Here is a 6,852-nt window from a genome sequence, read left to right on the forward strand (position 1 = left end):
CAGTCACACACTTTTGCCATTTAAAACCTCACATTCATAGAGGAAGCTGATGGATGATCTCCTACTCTACGTCATAGGTATACCACACTTAACTTTATAATTTTCCTGTTTGAGGATATTTTTATTCTTTATTTCCAATTTTAAATAATTTTAAATAGCATTATGGTAACCATCTTAAACCTAAATTTTATTTATTTATTTATTTATTTATTTATTTATTTATTTACTTCCTTATTTACTTATTCATTCATTCATTTACTTATTAAGCAATCTCTACACTCAATGTGGGGATCAACTCACAACCCGGAGATCAAGAGTCACATGCTTCACCAACCAAGACAGCTAGGTGCCCCTTAAATCTAAATATTAATTTACATTTTTCATCATTTCATTAGGACAGCATCCTAGAACTGGAATTAGTGGCTCCATGGGTAAAAATAGTTTACACCCTTTTTGTTCCTTGTCTTTCTTTTTTTAAAATATTTATTTATTTATTATTTATGATAGACATAGAGAGAGAGAGAGGCAGAGACACAAGAGGAGGGAGAAGCAGGCTCCATGCCAGGAGCCCGACCCGGGACTCGATCCCAGGACTCCAGGATCGCGCCTTGGGCCAAAGGCAGGTGCTAAACCCCTGAGCCACCCAGGGATTCCCTGTTCCTTGTCTTTCTTAATAACAAAATTACTTTAAAAAGTTTTCTAGGGGAATCCCTGGGTGGCGCAGCGGTTTGGCGCCTGCCTTTGGCCCAGGGCGCGATCCTGGAGACCCGGGATCGAATCCCACGTCAGGCTCCCGGTGCATGGAGCCTGCTTCTCCCTCTGCCTGTGTCTCTGCCTCTCTCTCTCTCTCTCTCTCTCTGTGACTATCATAAATAAATAAAAAATTTAAAAAAAATAAAATAAAAAGTTTTCTAGGGATCCCTGGGTGGCGCAGCGGTTTGGCGCCTGCCTTTGGCCCAGGACGTGATCCTGGAGAGCCGGGATCGAATCCCACGTCGGGCTCCTGGTGCATGGAACCTGCTTCTCCCTCTGCCTATGTCTCTGCCTCTCTCTCTCTCTCTGTGTGACTATCATTAAAAAAAAAAAAAGTTTTCTAAATTTATGATCTCTACACCCTACCCCCTTTATACTTGAACCCCTTCCAGTCAGATTTTCATTCCTACCATTCCACTGAAATTATTCTTGCTAAGGTCCCAAATGAGTTTCTGATCAATAACTCCAATGATCCATTACAATTCCTTATGTTACTGAATCTCAGAAGAATGGGACATTACAGCTACTCTCTTTCTCTCTTCGAAACCTATCTTGCCCAAATTCTGGGACTCCATGTTCTCCTGGTTCATTTTCCACCTCCCAAACCAATCCTGCCCAGTCTCCTTTTCTAGACATCTCCTCTTGGACTGGCCTCTACATGTTGCATTGTCTCAGGGTTCAGTTCTCAAACATATTCTCTATCTACGCTTATCCTCTTTTTAAATAATTTTAAGGGGTTCAGGACATGCCCCTCCAATATGCCACTTTGACATATTGGTTATTTTGAACTGAAGGCACTTGGAAAACAGCAGGAGCAGGAAGAGCTCTCCGGCAACCCCTTGACACCTCTTTTTCTTCCCGATAGCAGGAGGTGAAACTCCTGTATGAAAGACATCCTTCCTATCCCAGAAAAGAAGTATTCATAACACAAGAGATGGGAAATCTGTGCAAGCAGACCTTGTTGAAATCACTCTTCTCTTCCCCTTTACTCTACCCATGTGCTCTAGCTCCTCATCCATAGTTGCCATTCTGTTCAACTCAGCATATAAGCATTCAGGCCTGTCTATTTCGTGGAGTCCCTATTTTTCCATGAAGGCTTCCCTGTACACGTACACATTATTAAACCTGCTTTTCCCCCTATTAATCTGTTTATGTCAACTTAATTTTCAGGTCCAGCTGGAGACCCTAAGAGTAGAGCTCTACCTCCCCTACCATCTCATTTAGGAATATGGCTTTAATTACCACAGACTTAGCTGTTGATGACTCACAAATTTACATGTCCAACCCAGCCCTCTCCATTGAAAGCCAGGTTCATACATACTGTAATATTTATAACATCTATACTGAATGTCTAACTGGCATCTAATATTTAACATATCCGAAACAATATACCTCATTCCCTCCCAAGGGCTCTTCCTTTGCTCTTCTCCATCTAAAAAAAAAAAAAAAAAAAAGGCAGTATAATATACCTACTTATTTAGAGCCAAATACATACCTTGGAGTCTTCTATAATTCTCTTCATACCCCACACTATCACACAAACCAGCCACACAAGATTTATTTCCTGTTAGAAAAAGTCCGATTTCATTTTTCAGTTCAAATAATGATGTAACATGCTGGCATTCCTGTGGCAATAATGGGCTCAGGGCAGGCCACCCCAAATTATGCCACCATGGCATATTGATTATTTTGAATTAAAGAGACTTAAGAGACAGCCAGGGCAAGGAGGATACTCTGACCCTCTCTGTCCCCCTGAAAGCAGGAAATAAACTCTCCATGTGAAGGGGTATCCTTCCTGCACCTGGACAGTAAAAACTATCCTGACTGCTGGAGAGAGGGAATTTAAGGCCTGGAAGGCTTTCTAAACAAAACTTACTACTTCTTTATTAATGTACTACTTCCATCCCAAACCCCTTTGTTTTGTCAATTCTTGACAAATGTATTGTTTCTTTGGATAAAAGATGGAAAAGCCACTTACTTTGTTCACTTCTTTGAAACCCATATATCTTTGAGCTCCTATGTGTACAAATAAATGCTTTTCTTCTGTTAATCTGTCTTATGTCAATTTAATTATTAGACAAGTGAAAAAACCTAGAAGGGAAGAAAGGAAAGGTTTCCCTTTCCCCTGCCATGACCATTTCATTTCTAAATGCTAATTCTAAGACGACTGAGAGACAATAGATAGATAAATAGATGATAGATAGATAGATAGATAGATAGACAGATAAACAGATAGATACAAGGAATCTTGTCGAGGTTGCTGCCTATTTGAAATATATCCATGTCTTGTTATTGTTCTTACTTAGCTGTTAAGAACTCTTTCTCTGAAAAGCCAATGAATTATCTCCTTGTGTGGTACCTTAGAGATTTTGGCACTCTAGAGGAATAATACACCATAGTAAAGTTCAGGATGGTTGAGATATATACGTTTGTTTTTTTTAACTGAAGGGTAGAGTAGAAAGGGAAATGGGAATACACACAACAGCATGACATCTGGATCTCAAGCATGTTCTACGGCAGACCAGTTTTAAGAAAGTCATATATACAGTTGGATTCCTTTAGAATTATCTATGTCTGTATAACCCATGGGAAGTCTTCACACAACTCTGAAAGTACACAAACCCCAGTTTGAAGACTACTGGCCTAAAATAGGACACTGTCACAATCTAATAGAAGTATCTAGAAGAGATACAAGTTATTACAACATATGGAGGAGTCATTCCCCCCTCCCACAACCACACACACTGATTTGAGATGCTATCATACACTAAGTATCCATATACAATGGGGCCTATTTATTTACCTGCCATTCCATTTAATTGATCCATCTATTTCCTCTTAGTTTGCACTTAAGAATTTTCCTTCCTTTCTCTTTCTTTTTACTTTTATGCAATAGAATACGTGCTCTTTTTCTTCCACATGTTCCTTTAACTGTTTTTTTTTTTAGTTTTGTGTGTGAAGGCTGTATTTAAGTTGTTGTTTATATTATAACCTGTCTTTTGGTAGTGGTTTTTTTCTTCTAAGTGTTCTGGCATACACTCATTTCATCTGCAGATATTCAGATTACATTTTACCTCTTTCTTTCCAATTCTTATGCTTCTAATACTTTTTCTCTGAGATGGCCATATTATCTAGTAGCTCCAACACAATGTTAAATAGTGGTTAAGATAGCAGATTTTGTCCTTCTCCTAACTTTCATAAGAAGTTTCTAGCATTTCCCCATAAGTAAGTGCTGGTTTGGGCATACGTATATATTTTTTTATATTAAGAGACTCGTTAGTAATTCCTTTTTCAGTGTTTTTAACATGAATGTGTGTTGTATTTTGTCACATGCCTTTTCTGCATCAATGAAGATATTCATATGATTTTTCTTCCTAGATCTTATGCCAGTTACTAAGCTACTCATTAGTAACTGCAAATACTTTGCTCCTGTACTTTGCTTATAGTGTTAAGTGCTGATGCCTATATCACACTGCCCTCTAGAGTTAGTTAACTTTATATGTGTTTTTCCAGTCTCCTTAACTGTGTAATTCAAATATTCTATTTTATAACATTTTATTAAACATCCCCACCAGGTTAAGTCAAATGAACTTCTGGTAGCAGGCGCTCAACAGTTGACCTACTACAATCTATGCCTATCATTGCTTGGGAAAATTGTCAATCCACCTTTAACTAGACACATTCCCATTAGTACCTACCTGCAATGTTGAAATCATCATACTTGAGACAGGAAAGAAAAAAAAATTCCAAGAGAAACTCTCATATCATTGTTACTTCTTCCAAACAACTGAAATGATTCCTTCTATTCTTCCCAGACTAAATTCCCACCTTTGAGAATGTTCCTGGTAAGTATCCTTATCAGTAGAGAGAAAATCTTAAGGAAGACACCTAGAAATTTTGCTAGCATTTCTGTGGTTCCAGGTTGAATGAGATTTGACAGTGTTCTGATTGGGAAAAAGAACCACCATGTACTCAGGAAGTTGTACCAACTTACAAATAACCAGATCATCCAGTGACCACCCCCACGTGTCTGTTTTTTGTTTCATAAGCAGAAACCAGAGGACAGGGGAAGGTAGAGCACAGCTTAGCTCTGACTGCATCTCTGAGAAGGAGCTAACTTCAACCTGAGTTACAATTACACTACATTTCAGGAAAAATACTGGAAGAAGGGGTATGTAATTTCGTATATGAAGAATAGAAAACTAATATCCACAATTAACATCAAAGAAGATCACAGCTCTGTACTCATTACCAACTCCCAGCCACTTACCTCAGGCCAGAGTAAGAAGTGAAAGAAGGAAGTTGGGAAGGATGGAGGTTGATGTACTAGGGCCAGGGCTTTGTCCAGGGAATGTAGCTGAGGAGGTACCTAGAATCACCAGAATGAGGATTGGATGCAAAGAATAGAAGAAAACTTTCTTCCTTAATCTCTTTTCTTCTAGTCCCTAATCCTTTCTGCAAATATGGGAAACCATAAAACAGGGTTTCATAACTAATATGCAAAAACTAATATAAGAAATTACTGGAATTTGCATGGGTGCCCAAATTGAGATATAAGAAACACTCAGATTTTTGCAAAAGCACATTTTTTTTAAAAGATTTCCTTATTGGGCACTTGGGTGGTTCAGTTGGTTAAGTGTCTGCCTTTGGCTCAGGTCATGATTCTGGGAGCCTTAGACCAAGGAGCCAAGACTCCTGCTCAGCAAGGAGTCTACTTCTCCCTCTGCCTCTGCCCCTCCCTCCTGCTTATGCTCTTTCTCTCTCTCAAATGAATGCATAAAATCTTTGGGGGAAAAAAAGAATTTTCCATATATACTTTATATTCCTTGCAATAAAACCCTGAGGGACCCCTAGAATCCCTGTAGATTTCATTTCCAAAGCTGCACATATACCTGCCTTGGCCCTTCCCCTCCCTCTCACTGACAGGTTAGCAGGACACACAGGAGCATTTTCAGTGTTAGCCAAATACCAGGTTGCTTTCTCACATCTGAGAATATATTAAAAGAAAAGATATTATATTTCCCTCCTTTATATTTTCATAATATATTCAGAATATATTTCCAAGAATTTGGAAAAGGTCTAACTGTTTCAGCTGATTTAAACCTGTTCAGATTGAAAGATATAATGAAGCCATGGCAGACCCTAACCAACTGAGGGAAAAGGATCAGGCCTTTTCTCCACCCTTGATTTAAATCCCTCAGAATGTTGTCAGGAGTCATCCAGGCAAAGAATTTTGTAGATTTCCGTTAAAGATAAGGAGCGGGAGGAAAAGTTCCAGGTGCTAAGAATATTCAGACAGTCACTGGAGAATATTTTAACACTATGTTTTGTTTTCTTTCTTTTTTGTTTGCTTTTGCCTCTTTGTATGTTGTTTTCCTTTGATCTACCATAATGAGTCACATTGTATTGAGGAAAAAATGAAAAAAAAATTGTTTTGATAAGGAAGTTCAGACCACATTGGTGCAGTGCTTCCATCGGCAGAAGTGATTGACTGGCAACTAGAACTGTGTGATGGGAGAAGCAGGAAAGAGGATATTCAGTGATGAGTCTGACGTGACAATTCAGATTTTGATTAGTTGTGAAAACAGAATGAAGATCACTCAAGCTTGCAAACCAAAAGAAGTGGAAGAATCTAAAACAGTGAACCACTCCCACTGGACATGGTCAGTTCCAGGCTTCCAACTGAATCCTCAGAGCCTCCAGGAAAAAGCAGGAATTGCGATTTTCAGAGGGCATTACTGATGCTCCTGTGAGCTAAACTGTGAGTGAAGGGGAGGGGAAGGGCCAAGCAAAGGATATGGTACAACTCTGGAAATGAAGTCAACAAGGATCCCAGGGGTCCCTCTGTGGTTTATTCTAAGGAATGGAAAATAATTAAAAGAAAACATAAACATTTTCTCATACATGAAAGTCTTCTCATTCCTCCTGAACAGGGTCAAATGGACAACCACTAATGGAATAGAGCCCTACCTGAAAGTCCAAGAAGGCAAGAGCTTCACAATGAACTGCAGTTACAGAGGCAACACTTCAGCTTTCTTCCAATGGTTTAGGCAGGGTCCTGGGGAAAGCCTCCACGTTCTGATACAAATGCAATCAAAC

The 6,852-nt window shown here is 39.1% G+C and overlaps 1 long non-coding RNA gene across 1 annotated transcript; it reads right to left on the reverse strand.

Moving 5' to 3' along the window:
• Positions 1-2,145: 2,145 nt before the first annotated feature.
• LOC144320274 (uncharacterized) lies at positions 2,146-6,852 on the reverse strand. The gene is made up of 3 exons (XR_013385823.1): positions 6,724-6,852; positions 5,024-5,122; positions 2,146-2,185 (listed from the first exon to the last, which is right to left on the reverse strand). It is a non-coding gene; the product is annotated as an uncharacterized LOC144320274 (long non-coding RNA).

This window comes from Canis aureus, chromosome 9, assembly GCF_053574225.1.
Source record: "Canis aureus isolate CA01 chromosome 9, VMU_Caureus_v.1.0, whole genome shotgun sequence".
In the NCBI taxonomy this organism is placed as follows: Eukaryota; Metazoa; Chordata; class Mammalia; order Carnivora; family Canidae; genus Canis; species Canis aureus.